This window comes from Monodon monoceros, unplaced genomic scaffold, assembly GCF_005190385.1.
Source record: "Monodon monoceros isolate NGI ecotype Baffin Bay Population unplaced genomic scaffold, NGI_Narwhal_1 Super_Scaffold_18, whole genome shotgun sequence".
NCBI classification, from domain to species: Eukaryota; Metazoa; Chordata; class Mammalia; order Artiodactyla; family Monodontidae; genus Monodon; species Monodon monoceros.
In genome coordinates this window covers 123,368,548-123,388,000 of record NW_021703774.1, presented here as the reverse complement: position 1 = coordinate 123,388,000, position 19,453 = coordinate 123,368,548, and the positions used below count along the sequence as shown (strand labels likewise).

The 19,453-nt window shown below is 40.9% G+C and overlaps 1 protein-coding gene across 3 annotated transcripts in view; it reads left to right on the top strand.

The window, feature by feature from the left end:
* The first annotated feature begins 8,118 nt into the window (after window positions 1-8,118).
* Window positions 8,119-19,453, top strand: part of IL12RB2 (interleukin 12 receptor subunit beta 2) — an 80,778-nt gene continuing 69,443 nt past the window's right edge. For all 3 annotated transcript variants that reach the window (XM_029228550.1, XM_029228551.1, XM_029228552.1), the window contains exon 1: window positions 8,119-8,591. The gene's annotated coding sequence lies outside the window, so the exon portion shown is untranslated. The remainder of the gene's footprint in view (window positions 8,592-19,453) is intronic.

Sequence of the window (19,453 nt, the reverse complement as noted above, 5' to 3'; positions counted from 1 at the left end):
GAACCACTCTCCTCTTTAGAAGAACCTAAGAACTTTCTCTTGGGCCACCGCAAGTTCTGCTTCTGATGCCCAGGTTACAAGCCATTATATGATGGGATCTGTGAATCCTGTGTGTCATATGTCTCTTAGATTTAGCTGTTGAGAAGAGCCAAGCCAGACTGCGAATCAAACTTATATTGTGCAGGGCCTGTGGCTGTCAGTGTTTTAAATTTGCCTCCCGTCTCATTTTACTCTTTAAGCTTTATTTTCATTTAATAAGGCTTCTGGCAACCTAAAAACCTCTTGTAAATGCATTGTTCCTATCTAAGACACGGCATTTTCCATGTGGTTTGTTCATCTATAAACAACATCTGTGCTTGCTGAATGTCAGCTGTGGAAAAGTTATGACTCTGCATTTTAAGAATCTTTGGGGATCACAAATAATCTAAGAATCTTACACTACAATATTTTATATTTTCAACATATGACACTATAAGTATATTTAGGAGTTACATTGGTGTCCTATCAGTGTAACACTTTGGACAGATGAGTAAAATTGATAATTAAGCAAAAACTTTCAGAAATGGAACTTTTGCAAAGTGAAGCAGTAAGAATGAATAATTAATCTTAGATTCTAATCTTCTTATTAAAGTAAAAGGTTAAAATGTATGTCAAAACTTCTTACCAAGCTTAAGTGGTGCCAGCATTTGTCTGATGCACTAAATCACTATGTTGGCAACCATCTCTTAATATTTATTCTGACAAATGACACTCAGTTGTTCATAGCACAGTATGATTAAGTACTTTCAGGACTTCTGATATCAACAATGAACCAAAATAGACATTTAAAGGAATTGAAAAATACCAGAAATGGAAACTGAACTAGTATTTCCTAGAAAAGTCTTTGTCACTGTCAGTGTGGTTATTCACTTAATTGAGCTTTTGATTTGCAAGTGCTACAGCTACACAGATGACCATCTCATATCCAAAGACTTAAAAATAATCATCCTAACCATCATAGGTTGATAGTTTGGTTTGTATGTTAGGCTCTTGCTTCACCAGCCTTTCTCAACTGTCTAGGGCTTGTTCTCAGAAAATACAGAAGCAAGATTTTTTTTTCTCTAACTAGATAGGCAACCACTGATAACCACCATGTATCTACTAGGGAAACTCCCCAGAGATTCAAAGAAGAGGAGGAAGGAAAGGAAGAGAAAGGAAAAAAGAAAACAGAAAGACCTCTACAGATGGTTAAATTCCATACGGAAGGGTCATTGACGTGCTAAGCAAAACTATATATAATTTCCCAACTATTCTTTTTTAACTCTGTTGAAAGTTTGAAGATTCAATACCACTTATAACTTTGGTTGACCAAAGAGAATGAGATCTCTCCAGAGCAAGTCAATTCAACTCAACAAGAATTGGTTGAGCCCCTATTCTGTGCTGCTCACTGTGCCAGGTGCTGGAGATAAGGGGGCAAACAAGACAGGACTCCTTGCAGTCCTGGAGCTTACAATAACAGGAAGGATGCAGGGAGGATGGGAGAACCCCTGTTATCAATAACTATTAGCACGAGCTTTCCCTCAATATTTAACCCTAAATTGAATGAGCTACTGATGAACTTAGAAGAAGATAATTTCTCTAATAATGCTTATGTAAGATAAGTCATCTTCTGATTTATTTGCATCCACGGAAAAGAAGAGAATAATGAAGGCTATCATTGTTGCCTGCATCTTATAGTTTTCTCATAATTTGTTTAGCTTGCTTAACTGATTCAAGTCCTTTCTCCAATACCTCTCATCTGTTCCCCTACAGAAAATGGCTCAGATGTACTGGAATACCAACTTGTGTCTGATTTAGCAATTTTATAACATGCTTCAGTTAGAAGTTAACAGACTAGTGGTTTCTAAACATTTTAGATTGTGCATGCCTTAAGAAAAAAGGGACTTGAGAATATATTCCCAATATATGGTCAGCTTTTTAAAAAATTTACTTAAAAATTTTATATATACATAAATATATATTATAAATATAAATTTCCAACATATATATTGTAAAATGTACACAAAAATAGAAATTAATTTTAAAATGAGAGTAAAATTCATTTTTTGAATAATTTATTAACAAAATAAGAAGCCTTTCTTCTCACTAAAAATTGTAGAAAAATAAGCTAATCTATGAATTATATAAGCTTTTTATTAACATTTGGTTACATAATTTTATTACTCCTGATATTGATTAGTTGTCCTTTCAAACTGAGCAGAAGCTGCTGCATTTTCATACTTTTTAACACCTGGGTTGAAAATTCACTCAATTACTCAACTGAAAGACTGAAAAAGATAGTAAATTGTTTCCAAGTTTTTTAAGCATTTTTTTGTAGGTGACAAAGTTACATATTTTTAGCAAAAAGAAAAAAAAAATCCCACAATAGTGGTAATGTTTTGAAATATTTGTTTTCAAATGTTCTCTTTATAGCACTTTCTCACTCAGTGTTGAAATGTTATCTTTACTTGAAGGGACAAAAAAGCCTTGTTTTTTATTTTTTTCCAAAAATATCTATTAGGTAACATACTACTAAGAGACACATCATTACAGAAAAGATCAGCGAGTTTAAAATATTTGCCTTCTTTGTAAAAAAATAATAATAATAGCTCAGTTTTAACTAGATTCTTTTAACTTTGTTGCAAATAATTTTCACAGTCACTCACCAGCTCACTAGGCAGTGATGTTAAGATTCTATAATTTAAGGATTTGTTTTTATCAAATTATTCACATAGATAAATTGCTGAAGTATGTAAACTACATGTCACAGTCTCATAAAAGCAATCCACTGTACTTTGTCATGTCTAAGACGTACATTTTTCATATTTAACATCTTCAAAACTGGGAGGTGTCTCTACATAATGATCAAGGGATCAGTCCAAGAAGAAGATATAACAATTATAAATGTTTATGCACCCAGCATAGGAGCACCTCAATACATAAGGCAAATGCTAACAACCATGAAAGGAGAAACCGACAGTAACACAATAATAGTAGGGGACTTTAACACCCCACTTACACCAATGGACAGACCATCCAAACAGAAAATAGATACATAAACAAAAGCTTTAAATGACACAGTAGACCAGATAGATTTAATTGGTATTTATAGAACATTCCACCCCAAAGTGGGAGAATACCCTTTCTTCTCAAGTGTACACAGAACATTCTCCAGGATAGATCACATCTTGCATCACAAATCAAGCCTCAGAAAATTTAAGAAAACTGAAATTGTATCAACCATCTTTTCTGACCATAATGCTATGAGACTGGAAATCAATTACAGGAAAAAAACTGTAAAAGACACAAATACATGGAGGCTAAACAGTGTGCTACTAAATAACCAAGAGATCACTGAAGAAATCAAAGAAGAAAAAAATATATACACAGAAACAAATGACAACAAAAACACAGTGACCCAAAACCTATGGGACGCAGCAAAAGCAGTTCTAAAGAGGGAAGTTTATAGCAATTCAATCTCACCTCAAGAAACAAGAAAAATCTCAAATAAACAATCTAACCCTACACTTAAAACAACTAGAGAAAGAAAAACAAAGAAAACCCAAAGTCAGTAGAAGGAAAGAAATCATAAGGATCAGAGCTGAAATAAATGAAATAGAAATGAAGAAAACAATAGCAAAGATCAATAAAACTAAAAGCTGGTTCTTTGAGAAGATAAGCAAAATTGATAAACCCTTAGCCAGACTCATCAAGAAAAAAAAAGGGAGAGGAAGCAAATCAATAAAATTAAAAATGAAAAAGGAGAAATCACAACTGATACCGCAGAAATACAAAGGGTTATAAGAGACTACTACAAACAACTATATGCCAATAAAATGGACAACCACAAAGAAATGGACAAATTCTTGGGAAGGTACAATTTTCCAAGACTGAACCAGGAAGAATTAGAAAATATAAACAGGCCTATTAAAGTAATGAAATTGAAACTGTAATTAAAAATCTGCCAACAAACAACAGTCCAGGACCAGAGGGCTTCACAGGCGAATTCTATCAAACATTTAGAGAAGACCTAACACCAATCCATCTTAAACTCTTCCAAAAAATTGTAGAGGGAGAAACACTTCCAAATTCATTCTATGAAGCCACCATCACCCTGATACCAAAATCAGAAAAAGATATCACAAAAAAAGAAAATTATATAACAATATCACTGATGAACATAGATGCAAAAATCCTGAACAAAATACTAGCGAACAGAATCCAACAGCACATTAAAAGGATCATACACCATGATCAAGTGGGATTTATTGCAGGGATGCAAGGATTCTTCAATATATGCAAATCAATCAATGTGATACACCACATTAACAAATTAAGGAATAAAAACCATATGATCATCTCAATAGATGCAGAAAACGCTTTTGACAAAATTCAACACCCATTTATAATAAAACCCCTCCAGAAAATGGGCATAGAGGGGACCTACCTCAACATAATAAAGGCCATATGACAAACCAACAGCAAGCATCATACTCAATGGTGAAAAACTGAAAGCATTGCCACTAAGATCAGGAACAAGACAAGGATGTCCACTCTCGCCACTCTTATTCAACATAGTTTTGGAAGTCCTAGCCATGGCAATCAGAGAAGAAAAAGAAATAGAAGGAATACATATTGGAAAACAAGAAGTAAAACTGTCACTGTTTGCAGATGACATGATACTATACATAGAGGATCCTAAAGATGCCACCAGAAAATTACTAGAACTAATCAATGAATTTGGTAAGGTTGCAGGATACAAAATTAATGCATAGAAATCTCTGGCATTCCTATACACCAACAACGAAAAATCAGAAAGAGAAATTAAGGAAACACTCCCATTTACCACTGCAACAAAAAGAATGAAATACCTAGGAATAAACCTGCCTAAGGAGGAGAAAGGCTTGTACTCAGAAAACTATAAAACACTGATGAAAGAAATCAAAGATGTCATAAACAGATGGAGAAATACACCATGTTCCTATATTGGAAGAATCAATATTGTGAAAATGACTCTACTACCCAAAGCAATCTACAGATTCAATGCAATCACTTTCAAATTACTAATGGCATTTTTTAACAGAACTAGAACAAAAAATCTTAAAATCTGTATAGAGACACAAAAGACCCCGAATAGCCAAAGCAGTCTTGAGGGAAAAAAACGGAGCTGGAGGAATCAGACTCCCTGACTTCAAACTATACCACAAAGCTACAATAATCAAGACAGTATGGTACTGGCACAAAAACAGAAATATAGATCAATGGTACAGGATAGAATGCCCAGAGATAAACCCATGCACATATGGTCACCTAATTTATGACAAAGGAGGCAAGAATATACAACAGAGAAAAGACATTTCTTCAATAAGTGGTTCTGGGAAAACTGGACAGCTACATGTAAAAGAATGAAATTAGAACACTACCTAACACCATACACAAAAATAATCTCCAAATGGATTAAAGACCTAAATGTAAGACTAGACACTATAAAACTCTTAGAGGAAAACACAGGAAAAACACTCTTTGACATAAACCACAGCAAGATCTGTTTTGACCCACCTCCTAGAGTAACAGAATTAAAAACAAAAATAAACAAATGGGACTTAAAAGCTGTTGCACAACAAAAACCATAAACAAGATGAAAAGAGAACACTCAGAATGGGAGAAAATATTTGCAAATGAAACAACGGACAAAGGATTAATCTCCAAAATATACAAACAGCTCATGGAGTTCAATATCAAAAAACAAACAATCCAATTAAAAAATGGGCAGAAAATCTAAATAGACATTTCACCAAGGAAGACATACAGATGGCCAAGAGGCACATGAAAAGATGCTCAACATCACTAATTATTAGGGAAATGCAAATCAAAACTACAATGAGGCATCACTTCACGCCAGTCAGAATGGCCATTATCAAAAAATCTAGAATCAATAAATGTTGGAAGGGGTGTGGTGAAAAGGTAACCCTCCTGCACTGTTGGCAGGAATGTAAATTGATACAACCACTATGGAAAACAGTATGGAGGTTCCTTAAAAAACTAAAAATAGAACTACCATATGACCCAGCAATCCCACTACTGGGTATATACCCTGAGAAAACCACAATTCAAAAAGAGACATGTACCACAATGTTCACTGCAGCACTATTTACAATAGCCAGGATATGGAAGAAGCCTAAGTGTCCATCGACAGATGAATGGATAAAGATGTGGCACATATATACAATGGAATATTACTCAGCCATAAAAAGAAACAAAATTGAGTTATTTGTAGTGAGGTGGATGGACCTGGAGTCTGTCATACAGAGTGAAGTAAGTCAGAAAGAGAAAAACAAATACCATTTGCTAACGCATATATATGGAATCTAAAAAAAAAATTGTACTAATGGACCTAGTTGCAGGGGAGGAATAAAGACGTAGACATAGAGAATGGACCTGAGGACATGGGGTGGGAGGGGGAAGCCTTGACGAAGTGAGAGTAGCATGGACATATATACATTACCAAATGTAAAATAGCTAGTGGGAAGCAGCCGCATAGCACAGGGAGATCAGCTCCGTGCTCTGAGATGACCTAGAGGGGTGGGATAGGGAGGATACGTGGGAGGCTCAAGAGGGAGGGGATATGGGGACATACGTATGCAAATGGATGATTCACTTTGGTGTACAATAGAAACTAACACAGTATTGTGAAGCAATTATACTCCAATAACGATCTATTAAAAAGAAATTGGGAGGTGTCTTATGCTTACTGCCCAAACAGTATGGTGATGGAGTTGGCTCTGCACATACTCAGCAAGCCTGGATTGGTTTCAGTGGAAGGGAAGAACATCCCAGAGGTAACAGTGGGACATTCTTTTAAGAAATGTGGCTTTATTAATACTCATGTCACTGAAGATGATATTGAGTGAAACAAAAAAGTCATCAGGAATGTTGCAGACTGAACGCGAATGTATCTAAAGAATATTTTAACCAAATTTATTTTGCTTCTATTTTCCTTTTTCTTTTCAAATGAACAAGACTGATAGCAAACACATATGTCTAATAAATCTAAAAGGGATATTTTTTAAAACATAAAAATTTTAGGGGCTTCCCTGGTGGTGCAGTGGTTAAGAATCTGCTTGCCAGCGCAGGGAACACGGGTTTGAGCCCTGGTCCGGGAAGATCCCACATGCCGTGGAGCAACTAAGTCCGTGCGCCACAACTACTGAGTCTGCGCTCTAGAGCCCATGGGCCACAACTACTGAAGCCCACGTGTCACAACCACTGAAGCCCACGTGCCTAGAGCCCATGCTCCTCAACAAGAGAAGCCACCACAATGTGAAGCCCACGCACCACAACGAAGAGTAGCCCCGGCTCGCGGCAATCAGAGAAAAGCTTCCACGCAGCAACAAAGACCCAACGCAGCCAAAATAAATAAATAAAATAAGATAAATAAATTTTTTAAAAATAAAAATTTCAATTAAAAATATTCTAAGTGACAAGAAAGCATTATGTCACAAGTTTATAAGACAGTTCTTTTTCTTACTAGTGTATAAAAAATAGTACAGGGCTTCCCTGGTGGCGCAGTGGTTGAGAGTCCTCCTGCCGATGCAGGGGACACGGGTTCGTGCCCCAGTCCGGGAAGATCCCACATACTGCGGAGCGGCTGGGCCCGTGAGCCATGGCCGCTGGGCCTGCGCGTGCGGAGCCTGTGCTCCGCAACAGAGAGGCCACAACAGTGAGAGGCCCAAGTGCCACAAAAAAAAAAAAAAATAGTACGTCTTAGAGTTGAATTCCTAGCATCAATGAAATATTGTCATAAGTAAAAGCACCGCTGTCATCCCCTCTGCATTTTGGACAGTTTTCCCTCTTCCCTCAGAATCCCACTTATAACATATGGAACATGGGACCATTTAGAGTCAGGGTCATGCCACCTATTTAATGTGAATTCTTTCTTACTTTTTAGTTACAAACACAAATTAAAGTTCTAGTATTTTCTTCTCACACCCAGTCTTACAGCCCGCTTTGGTGACCGCAGCACTAGGGTGTGGTAAGTGCTGGGCAAGCACAGAAGAAGAACATCTTTGAGGAAAGTTCTCTACAGAGTGTCAACGAAGTGCCGCTTCCCCGTGGCGGTGAAGGGCGAGAACATGATTCGGCCGTGCTTTTCATACCCTGGTGCTTAATTCACCTCACCACCCCGGCTGAGGAGCGAGGCTTTCCTACCCGCCTTGTATAGAACGGGAACCCGACGTGTGCCGCGGTTATTACCTTGCTCCGGGCGGCACGGGCACAGCCCGCCAGGAGCGGAACCGGACCCTGGCCGGCCCGCTTCGACAGCTGACAGCGCAGCCGCTTTCCCTCTGCCGACGACCACGGCCACATCCATCTCCTCGGCCCGGGCGCCGCCCGACGCATGTCCGCGCGCGCCCCTGCGCCGCCGGAGCGCCCACCCCGGGGTCACAGGCGGGGCGCGCACGGGCACCGGAAAGCCCGGAGCGCACACTGCCTGCGCCGCACGTGCGTCCCGCAGCAGCCGGGCCATCGGCTCCGCGCCGCCCCGCAGCGGGCCCGCGGGCTGGAGCCGCGCGGTGAGTGGCCGGGGAATCGGTGGGGCGCGGACGCTTGGGACCCCCGGCTTTCGTGCTTCGCTTCTACCGGGGAGGGGGATTTGGGGGCGGCCTCTGCTCATCTGGGTCCTCACTGTGGGCTGGACGTTCGCTTGAGAGTGCCGGGTCGCGGTTGGCCAGATGGAGCGGAGGGGCGCTCAGATTGAGTTTCCAAGGCGTTCGCAGAACGGTGGGAACGTGAGGAGGGGAGGGCTGGTGTCTGGAAACGGCAGCGGGTACCCGTCAGGGGCCAGCCTGGGTCCAGGCCCACGGGCGTGACTCGCGGCTCGGAAGTGGATCTTTTGAGAATAAGATATGGAGGAGTCTTACTTAGTCTTGCATGGGGGTGAATTGTCCCTTTCTCCGCAGCACTTTCCTGGGGCCTCTGTAGACGCAGAGTCCCCACCTGTCTAGTCACTAGCAGAATGCTCTGGGGCGAGCCGCCTGGCCAGTCGCTTTTCTCATCTGTGAAATGTCTCTTTAGAGAGGCTCTTTTCACTTGGTTGAGGGGCAGTAAATACAAACACTGGAGGAGATTAAGTATCCCTGCGATTAGATCCAGGTTTTACGAATAGCAATGCAAATGCATACAAAATGTTTTTTCCTGGTATCTCTAAAGAACAAGGCAAAACTCCGAATGTCTGTTACAATCCCCTACGAGTATATCCTGTGTGGATAAAAGTCTTCGCTGAGCACCTACTATGGACTTGGCCCTTGGGTATCACTGTTACCCTCTATAATTCTTTAGAAACTCAGTGAACTGGTTATAAGTATTCCTGTTTTACAGATGTGGAAGCTTTCACACTTTCACAGAGATAGTGAGTTACAGGTTTTTGGCTCCAGACTCTGTGCTCCTTGCCTTTGCACCTCTGACTCAAAACATTATATCCACCTCCACTTGGGCAAACAAACATTAGATTCTGGTTCCCTTTAACAAGGAATGGTACAGTGCCCTGTTTCTCTGTCCAGCATATAACTGAAAGGACCTTAGTGGCTGAGAGCTGATAGTCTTTCCCTCCATTTTAATGTGAAATTCTCAATTCATTACTGTCACTTTCTTGGGCACAAAAGGCTCCAAAAGAGTTTGCAGCATTCTTTTATCATGTATCATGTTTCTTGACTGTCATGATGTTTACATAAATTCCCAAATTTTGGCAAGCTTTGAATCTTTCTTACATTAGAATGAGTTCTAGTGTGGAAAAAATTCTAAAGCAGATGTGAGATTTTTATGGGAGAAGAATCCTATAAGTACAGTAGATGTACATCATTTCTCAATTGTGGACTTTTTTTTTTTAATTGTACCTGCTTTGTTCTTTGGCCAATTATTTGTCATCTTTGCAATTACACTCACAGCACTGCTCTCAACTTCTGCATGTACATTTGTGCAGGCTAATCTGGAAAGAAAGCCAAATCCCAAAGAAGCTTTGTCCAATTTCCTTTGTTCTTGGAACATTGTGGTGTTCTTTGCTAATGGTAACAATGTGTTTTTAAAGTATAGACATGTATTGAACATCTGTTATGTTCAAGACATTGTGCTGGTCATTGTAATATAAAGAAACGTAAGTCTCAGTTCCTGTCCTCAAAAAAGTTAAAACTGTTTAGGAAGACAATAATTATGAGAACACTTAGTATGTCATAAATTATAAGTGGCATGAAGTCACCTTTCATGAAGGAGGTATGGGATCTAGTTTTAATCAAATTAATTCTTCAGTGATGAGCCAGATGAATGGGCCAAGAGAGAGGTCAAAAAGCAAGGCTGTCTAGCTTAATTCTAACAATGTCCTTGATAAGTAAATGATATTATCTTTTTTCTTATAATAATAATAATGGATGATAGTATTTATTGAGCTCTTTCTATATACCAGGCACTTTGCTAAGAGCTTCTCATTTAACTCCCACAATAATCCCGTGAGTTTGGTGCTATTTTTATTTTTATTTTACAATTGAGGAAACTCAAGCATGGAAGGTAGTTCTAATTTATCTAATTCTGAATTTACTTCTGGTTTTTCTGTATTATCGTGATCAACTTGCAGATCTCTCCACCTGCAGAATAGAGATACCAATAGTTACTTTATTTAGTAGAAGACCAAATGTTAACAACTCAGTCACATGCTCTGCATTGTGATAAATTGCTAAGTAAATGCCTATAAAAGATTATTAAGATTAGAATCTTAATTTACATCCCTTTTGCAGTAATATGCAGAAGAAAAGGAAAATATTAAGTAAAACAGGCAGAGGTGCTGAGATATGGGATTATTAGTGTCGAGATTTCGGTTGAATTTTTAGTTTATAGAAGAAACCTTGAGGAATATTGTAGCATGGTGATCATTAGTCTTTGTCTGCCCCCTAGACCCAGGGTGCCTCCAATTATATTAAGATAGTTGTGAAATTCCGAGAAAACTCTTAAAACAAAGTAATTGTAATGTGCTTTAATATTTTTAATGCCTTATAGCACTAAGAAAAGACTCAGGGGTTGAAGCTACAAAACTTGCCAGGATTTTACAAGACTCAAGGATAAACCTGCCACTCCCATGCCATTGTCCACGAATAGAGACTTCAAGGTTAAATGTGTCAAAGGAGAGACTTTTCCAATAAGCTAAGGAAGAAAAGTTAGTGAAAGAGATCTAATTTTCTCAATAAATGTGGATTGCCATTTTTCACAGTTACTTGTGATGATGACACAGGTAGAAGTGGAGAAAGCAGGATGACACCTGACCCCAGGATGATCCTCTGGCCCTAAATACCAGGCTCCTTCCAGTATATCATCCTTTTCAGTAAAAGATGGCTTATTTTATTTATAGCTATTGAAGGATGCAGAGAGTGAAATTAGAGAAGATTGGATTGTTGAAACTTAATTGAACAAGTGCCATGAAAATTGTAGCCTTGTGAAGCTAATCAAAGAAAGAAAAAACATAGCAAATAACACCAACTGATCTGAAAGTACCTTGTTTCTTCAAGACTCCATCCACGTCTTATTTCTTCTTCCTTTATTTCCTGTTTATTGCTCTATTGTAGGAATGCTTGTTCAATTTATAAGACAGTTCACAGTACACATGATTCTGGGGTTGGGGCCTGATAAGATTCCCTAATGCATTTTAAATGTAATTTGTTTACACACAACATTTCAGGAGCCAGTATATTATGTCCAGGGTGATATATCTGAATTGGAAATAGAGACGAATAGGTCTGACAGAACATTCCAGAAAAACAGGAAAGAAGGGAAAAAAGCATAAGGGGATCTTTGTTAAGAAAAATTATAAAGAGGTCATAAAGCGGGAAAGGAGAAAACACCCTAAAATTTAAAAAAAGAGAGAGGGACCCAAACTTCAGAAGTCTCCTGAATTCAAGCAAGAGAAGAAAGTTCCTGTAAAATGGGTAAAATTAGGACTACAAATGCTAACCAGTGAGATGAGAGAAGGTTCAAGAGAGCCTCAGCAGCTGCATAAGAAAGGAAAACAGGTGTGCGTCCAATTCGGCTCATGTAATGGGGGTTGGAACTGTTGGCTAGAAAGAAGAAAAAGCAGAAGGGGTTGATGTGGTTACTTTCCTTCCCCTTTAAGCCATCTGACATTATGAAGGGGGTGATTTGATGATCTGAGGCTGGCAGGCCAGGGTTTGTCCGTGTTATGGCTTGTTCGATTTTTCAACAAATGGTAGACTCAGAAGCAAAAGGAGATGATGCTTTGGTCAGGAAACTCTTCTTTTTCATGACATAGCCCATGGAAAGGTATGGGGAAGAGAAGGCTGGCTCCAGTGGCTGAGTTGCAAGTTAGCTACTTGGTGGACCTGATTTTCCACTTCCATCCTCAGAGTGGAATAGATCATTAGAGATGATTACATATTGTATGTACACTGGGTTTTATTGTTTGATCTTCTTTTGAGGGAGGTGGGTGATTCAACCTTCTGAAAACTAAAGCATTAGTCATTGTAAGTGCTCTACTAGATGGGTATCATAAAGATTGTATGTAATGTACATCAAACATAATAAAAGATCAACAAACTGTAGCATTAGTATTAAGGGCAGTGTTAATATTAGTGTTATTTCTAGTTTTATGCTGCTATAGTTGCAACTGATCAGAAGCAATCTTACCTGCTAGAAGTAATCTTGGATTAGAAATTGGGACACCTCCGTTCTGATCTGGATTCTGCTATTAATGTGACCTTTGGACCTTTGGCAAGTCCCTTCTTTTCTCTAGGGCTCAGTTTATCTGTATATAAAATGAGGAATGTAGGGCTTCCCTGGTGGCGCAGTGGTTGGGAGTCCACCTGCCGACGCAGGGGACAGGGGTTCGTGCCCCGGTCCGGGAAGATCCCACGTGCCGCGGAGCGGCTGGGCCCGTGAGCCATGGCCGCTGAGCCTGCACGTCCGGAGCCTGTGCTCCGCGACGGGAGAGGCCACAACAGTGAGAGACCCGCGTACCGCAAAAAAAAAAAATGAGGAATGTAGAATACATGACCTCCAAAGTGTTGTCTCTGTACTGATCTGCCACCAGTAAGATATGTCTGTCAGTAGCTTTGCTGGCAGAAGAGAATGATTTTGTACCCTGCCTCATTGCGTCAACTGGGTAATTAACGGCATGTATTTATAAGGCAGACAGCCTTAACGCACATTCAGAACAATCACTTGGTTGTTCTCTGGTGGCCCAGACTCAAATGTCAGCTTTTGGGAGGGGAAAGGAGCAGTAGGACATGGTAATTATTGGCTAACCTTTGAGGTTCCTTCCTCCTCTGAGTTATTAAATTCTTTGATAGCCAGGGATAAGACTGCCTAACATATGACCTTTTACCTTGTCTAACAAAACATACAATTCCAATACGTTGAAAGTCGTAAACGATTTAGAAAAGAGATACAAAAGCTGGACCCAGAAGGGAAAATGGGAGCTAGCCTCCGTGGAGTGCCTACCCTGTGCTAGGTAATTCTCATGGGTCCATGACACTGGCATATTCATCCTCCTAGTAACTTTGTCTAGGTAGGTATTCCTGAACTCATTGCATGAATGAGGAAATGGCCCCCTGACAGTTAACAGCACGCAGTAGAACTGAGATTCACTAGCCTTTTTCTTTTCCACAATACCATGCTGCCCCTTGAGCTTACTATGGTGCTACAGAAGAAAAGTGATGTGGAAGTAGGAAGAGTTCTAGCCTACATGAAATTACCACCTGTGGTAAGGGTTTTTCCTAGTCTAGTCAAATATGATTTTAGCTGTTTATTTTGTGCTTCTTGGAGCAGTGGGGAAAGAGAGGCTCACTGAGGGGGAATTGTCTCTGCCCTCCTGCCAGTTGCTTTATTTCTGGCTGGTCCCCGCCCCCCCTCATTGAGATGTTGTTTTCACTGTCTGGAAATTGTCACCACTTGAGTGATGAGTCAGTGACATAGCACACTCTTTGATTTTCTGATTCAAGGCAGAGTTGTAGTTTTAATATTGACCCTCCAGGCAGACTGTATGAAGGATGTTTACAGCTGATAGGAGGTTTCATTTTATTGGAAGATACCTCATTTACTTGAAGGTCTTTGGGGTTCTGAGTTTCTTATAAATGAAGCATCTATTTTATCTGGTCATTCAGAGGAAATGAGCATGTTTGTGTTTGAATCAATGTACTATATAAACTCAAACTTATCCTCTATTTTGCCTATTTCATATATAGGTGTGTGTATAAATCTATCATATATATACATATTTCAGATATATACATTTTTAAAATTCTTATAATAACCAAGTAATGTTTTACTATTGAATATTTTACTATTTGGAGAATGTTATCGCTTCATAAGTTGCAAGGCACATTGAAAGATACCCTGTAGATACCCTTTGCAGTTAAGAAGCAGAAACCTATTTAATCCCTATATATCTGTTCATTCAGTTATCTTCTAATTCAATCCATAATTTCCTTTATGCCAGAATATTCCAAGGCTTAATGAAAACTAACGAATTTTAAACTAAACTAAGGTAGCTACAATAAAAAAAGACTTATTAATGATGTCGAACACCATGTAGCAGAATAAGATTTAATGTACTTTTAATGTATTGTAGTTATATTAAACTAAACCAGAAGTAAAAAACAGGAAAACCATTTAAATTTCATTCAGTTCAGCACATGCCTTTTATGTGCCACGGATTGTGGCCTCTGCCCATGAGGAACTTGCAAGCTAATGGAGGAGACAAGCCGATACCAGAAGAAATTAGTTCTATTTAATACAACAGGTGCTAAGATAGGAGGATGCCAGGATGCTATGAAGATACTAGTAGGAGGCTTCAGTCTACCTGAAGACATCAATAAGGCTAAGATCTGGCTACTTCTTTCCATCTCTGCTGCTATCACTGTGGTCCACATCACCATCATTTCCTACCTGGGCCTCCCCAGGTGCTTCCTAACTGGTCTGCTTGCTTCTACTCCAGCCTCCATACACAGAGCCAAGACTAGTTTTTCTGTTTGTTTGCTTTTGTATTTGTGTGTGTGTTTAATGTAATTCATATCTTGTGATACCCTAGTTAAAACCCAGTTAAATAAATAAATAAAACCTCTAATGATATACCAATGGTTTCCCATAGATTGGAGAGTAAAATCTAGGCTCCCTTCCATGGCAAACAAGCCCATGGTAGATCTGGCTCCTACCTTCTTCTCAAATTTCATTTCATACCATTCTCCCCAGAGTCACTTTCCCCAGCTACCCTGACCTTATTTCTATGCCTCAACCACAGCAAGCTTGTTCCTTTGCCTCCAGGCTTTGCACTCAACATTTATTCTGTCAGGAAGTCTTTTTGAGTCTTTGTCTGGCTTGTGCCAATCTCAGCTCAAGTTTCACCTCCTAGAAACACCTTCATTGACTGGCTTCTCTCCTCCTCGGGTTCTCTCTCCCCTTAGCCTCTCTTATTCTTTCGTCATTATCTGAAGGTATCTGTTTGTTATTTATTTGTCTTTTGTCTACCTTCTCCAGAATGTTGGTTCCATGAGACCTAAAACCTTGTCTGTCTTTTTCTCCACTCTCTCCCAAGTCCTTGGCACATAGCAATGGCTAAATATATATTTGTTGAATAAATGACTGAATAGAAGGTGCCTGAGCTGAGTTGGGCTGGATGAGTAAGACTTAGCCAATCTGGGGCTTCCCTGGTGGCGCAGTGGTTAAGAATCCGCCTGCCAGTGCAGGGGACATGGGTTCAAGCCCTGGTCCGGGAAGATCCCACATGCCGCGGAGCAACTAAGCCCGTGCGCCACAACTACTGAGCCTGCGCTCTAGAGCCCGCGCTCCTAGAGCCCGTGCTCTACAACAAGAGAAGCCACCACAGTGAGAAGTCTGCGCACCGCAGCAAAGAGTAGTCCCTGCTCGCCTCAACTAGCGAAAAGCCCGGGTGCAGCAACAGAGACCCAACACAGCCAAAAATAAATTAAATAAATTTTAAAAAATACCATTCACTAAAAAAAAAAGACTTAGCCAGTCTAAGAACAGTGGAAAGGTAAGAGAATAACATGAACAAAGACACAGAAGCATGTATTGGCATGGGATGTGCAGCTCAGTGTTACTAGGCAACAGTGTCAACAGTGGTGGATGTGGCTGGTAATGAAGACAGGAATTAGCTCACAGAAGCCATTGTGTGCCATGACCTGGGCCTTCATGATTTAGAGAGAGCGAAACTGTTGGATTTCAATTTAGATCAGTGTTTCTCAAACATTTTAAACCAAGACCCAGAGAATACATTTTACAGTATCTGTGAGCTGAGGGTCATCTCCAGATTTCAGAGGCACCACCTTCCTTGGCCCATAACCCCCTCCCTCCATCTTCAAAGGCAGCAGCACAGTCCTCGCTCTACAGCTGTCTGACCGACCCTTCTGCCTCCCTCACCCACTTTTAGGGACTCGTGTAATTAGATCGGGCGCATCTGGGTGTCCAGGATAACCTCCTCCCCTCAAGGTCCCTAACTTTAGTCACATCTCCAAAGTCCCTTTGTCGTGCAACATAATATATTCACAGGTCTGGGGATTAGGGCATGGACATCTTTGGTGGGCCATTATGCTGCCTACCACAGGGACGTTTATAGGGAATTGTCTATAGCCCCTCCATCCCTCCTTCCCTTCTCTCCTTCAAAAAAGACATATTGAGTACTCTTTCCCAATGCCAAGTGCTCGCATACGGCAGTGAGCAAGACAGTCAAAGTTCCTGCTCTCATGGTGGCTTAAACTCTAGCACAAAGACAGATGATAAATAAGACAATCAAATAAATAAACAAGATAGTTACAGATTGTATCATGAAGTAAATAAGGTGATGAGTAGAAAGGAGATGGCCAAGACCACTTTGGCTGAGTGGTCAGGGAGGGGCTCTCTGAGGAAGTGACACATGATCTGAGGTCTGAGAGATGTAAGCCAGTCAGCCACTAAGAAGAGCCAGGGGAAGAGGATTCTAGCAGAGGAAATGAAAAGCGCAGAGTCCCCGGAGCAGCAAAGGGCATGTCTTGCTCAAGGAACAGTCTGAAGGCCAGTGTGAATGAAGCAGAGCTGGCAAGGCAAAAACGTAGAGCAAATGATGGTGGCAAGATAGGAGACATGAAGCCATGCAGTGGCTGAGAGAGTCATGTATGGTAAGGACTTGGGATTTTTTTTCTAACAGCAATGGGGACCTGTTGATGTTTTTTTTTTTGCGGTACGCGGGCCTCTCACTGTTGTGGCCTCTCCCGTTGCGGAGCACAGGCTCCGGACGCGCAGGCTCAGCAGCCATGGCTCATGGGTCCAGCCGCTCCGCGGCATGTGGGATCCTCCCGGACCGGGGCACGAACCCGTGTCCCCTGCATTGGCAGGCGGACTCTCAACCACTGCGCCACCAGGGAAGCCCTGTTGACAGGTTTTAAATAGAGGTGATATGAAGCAGGTAACATAATCTGATGTATGTTTTTAAAAGGTAGTCAGCTATGTGAAAATGACTTAGAAAGGGGCAAAGATGGATGGAGAGGCACATTAAGGAGCTACTGCAGTCATCTAGGGGAGAGAGGACAGTGGTTTGGACTGGGGTGAGGATGGTAGAAATGGAGAGAAGTGGACTGATCTGTGATGTATTCTGGAGATAAAATTGACAGGACTTAGTGATGGTTTGGCTGTGGGGCATGAGAGAGAGGGTGGAATCGAGGATGACGTCTAGGTTTTTGAGCAATTCAGGGGATAAAAATGTTATTCACGGAGGTAGAAAAGGCTGGAGGAAGAACCAGTTTGGAGAAGGGAGACCAAAAATTCAATTTGAATATGTTAATATTGAGCAGTCTCTTAGATGTCCAAGAAGTGATGCCAAGGAGACATACGTATGAGACTAGAGCTCAGAGCAATGTCTGAGTTGAAGATAAGCATCGGAGAGTCTTTAGCATACACATGGTATCTAGAGCCAGGTGACCAGAGGAGATCCCTCGGGAGAGACTAGAAATAGAGACAAAAGTGTCTTGAGTACACTGAGGTCCTCCAAGACCTAACAGTCAGGAGGAGGAGGAAGAGCCACCAGCAAAGAGTATTGAAAAGATGCTGATATTACCTGGGGGCTTCCCTGAGTGATGATTGGGTTAGAGGCAGAGGAGTCAAAAGAGCAAGTGGGGCTTCCCTGGTGGCTCAGTGGCTGAGAGTCCGCCTGCCGATGCAGGGGACACGGGTTCGTGCCCTGGTCCGGGAAGATCCCACATGCCGCGGAGCGGCTGGGCCCGTGAGCCATGGCCGCTGAGCCTGCGCGTCCGGAGCCTGTGCTCCGCAACGGGGGAGGCCACAACAGTGAGAGGCCCGTGTACCGCAAAAAAGGAAAGAACAAGTGGACACTTTCTAGAAGCCCACTAGGGCAGGACTGTTGTATCTCTAGCACTTAACACGGTGCCTGGCAGATGAAAGGTAGCCATCACTGTTGAATGAATAAGTGAATTTTTCTGAGGCTCTCCAGTACGTTCTGGCCCATTTCTAGGTATGGGAATATGAGGTGAACATTTGCATTGGCTGGTTGCCAGTGGCCCAACATCACACAGCTTTTCAGCCTGCTTCATGAATTTCTGGTCCACCTTTAATAGAATTTAGGGATTTGCTAAAGCCATTCCTTAAGTTTAAAGTTGGAAACAAACAGAAATCACCAGCTTGCATTTTCCAAATCATTCAAGGTAAAAATACTCAGTAAAATAAATAAATAATGAATTAACAAGCAAACAAACAAAATTGAACTTCTATAGAAAACCCAAACAGCCCCCTAAGAACCCTTGGAATTCTTTTCTTACTGCCAAAGAGATCAATCTTTCACTGAATTCTTGGTGGGGGGGTGGGGTGTGTGTGGTTATGAGCCACTATTTTTTTATTATTATTTATTTTTTAATTTTTTTAATTTTTTATTTTTTTGTGGTTCGCGGGCCTCTCACCGCTGTGGGCTCTCCCGTTGCGGAGCACAGGCTCCGGATGCACAGGCTCAGCGGCCATGGCTTACGGGCCTATGAGCCACTTTTTAATCTCCTGTTACTTCCAGAAGCACATAACTAGATCAGAAATTCTCACTACTGGAGCTTCCCTGGTGGTCCAGTGGCTAAGACTTCGCCTTCCAAAGCAGGGGGTGTGGGTTCCATCTCTGGTCAGGGAGCTATGATCTCACATGCCTTGCGGCCAAAAAACCAAAGCATAAAACAGAAGCAATATTGTAACAAATTCAGTAAAAGACTTTAAATTTTAAAAATTAAAAAAAAGAAAGAAATTCTCACTACTCTTGGAATTTAATACTACTGCGTTTGACTATGATGATGCAGCCCTGTTTGGAAGAAAAAAGTTTTGTGTGAGACTGAAGCTCAGAAGGTTAAGTAAATTGCCCAGTAGTCTCAAAGTATTTAAACCAGTTCTAAAGGACTCC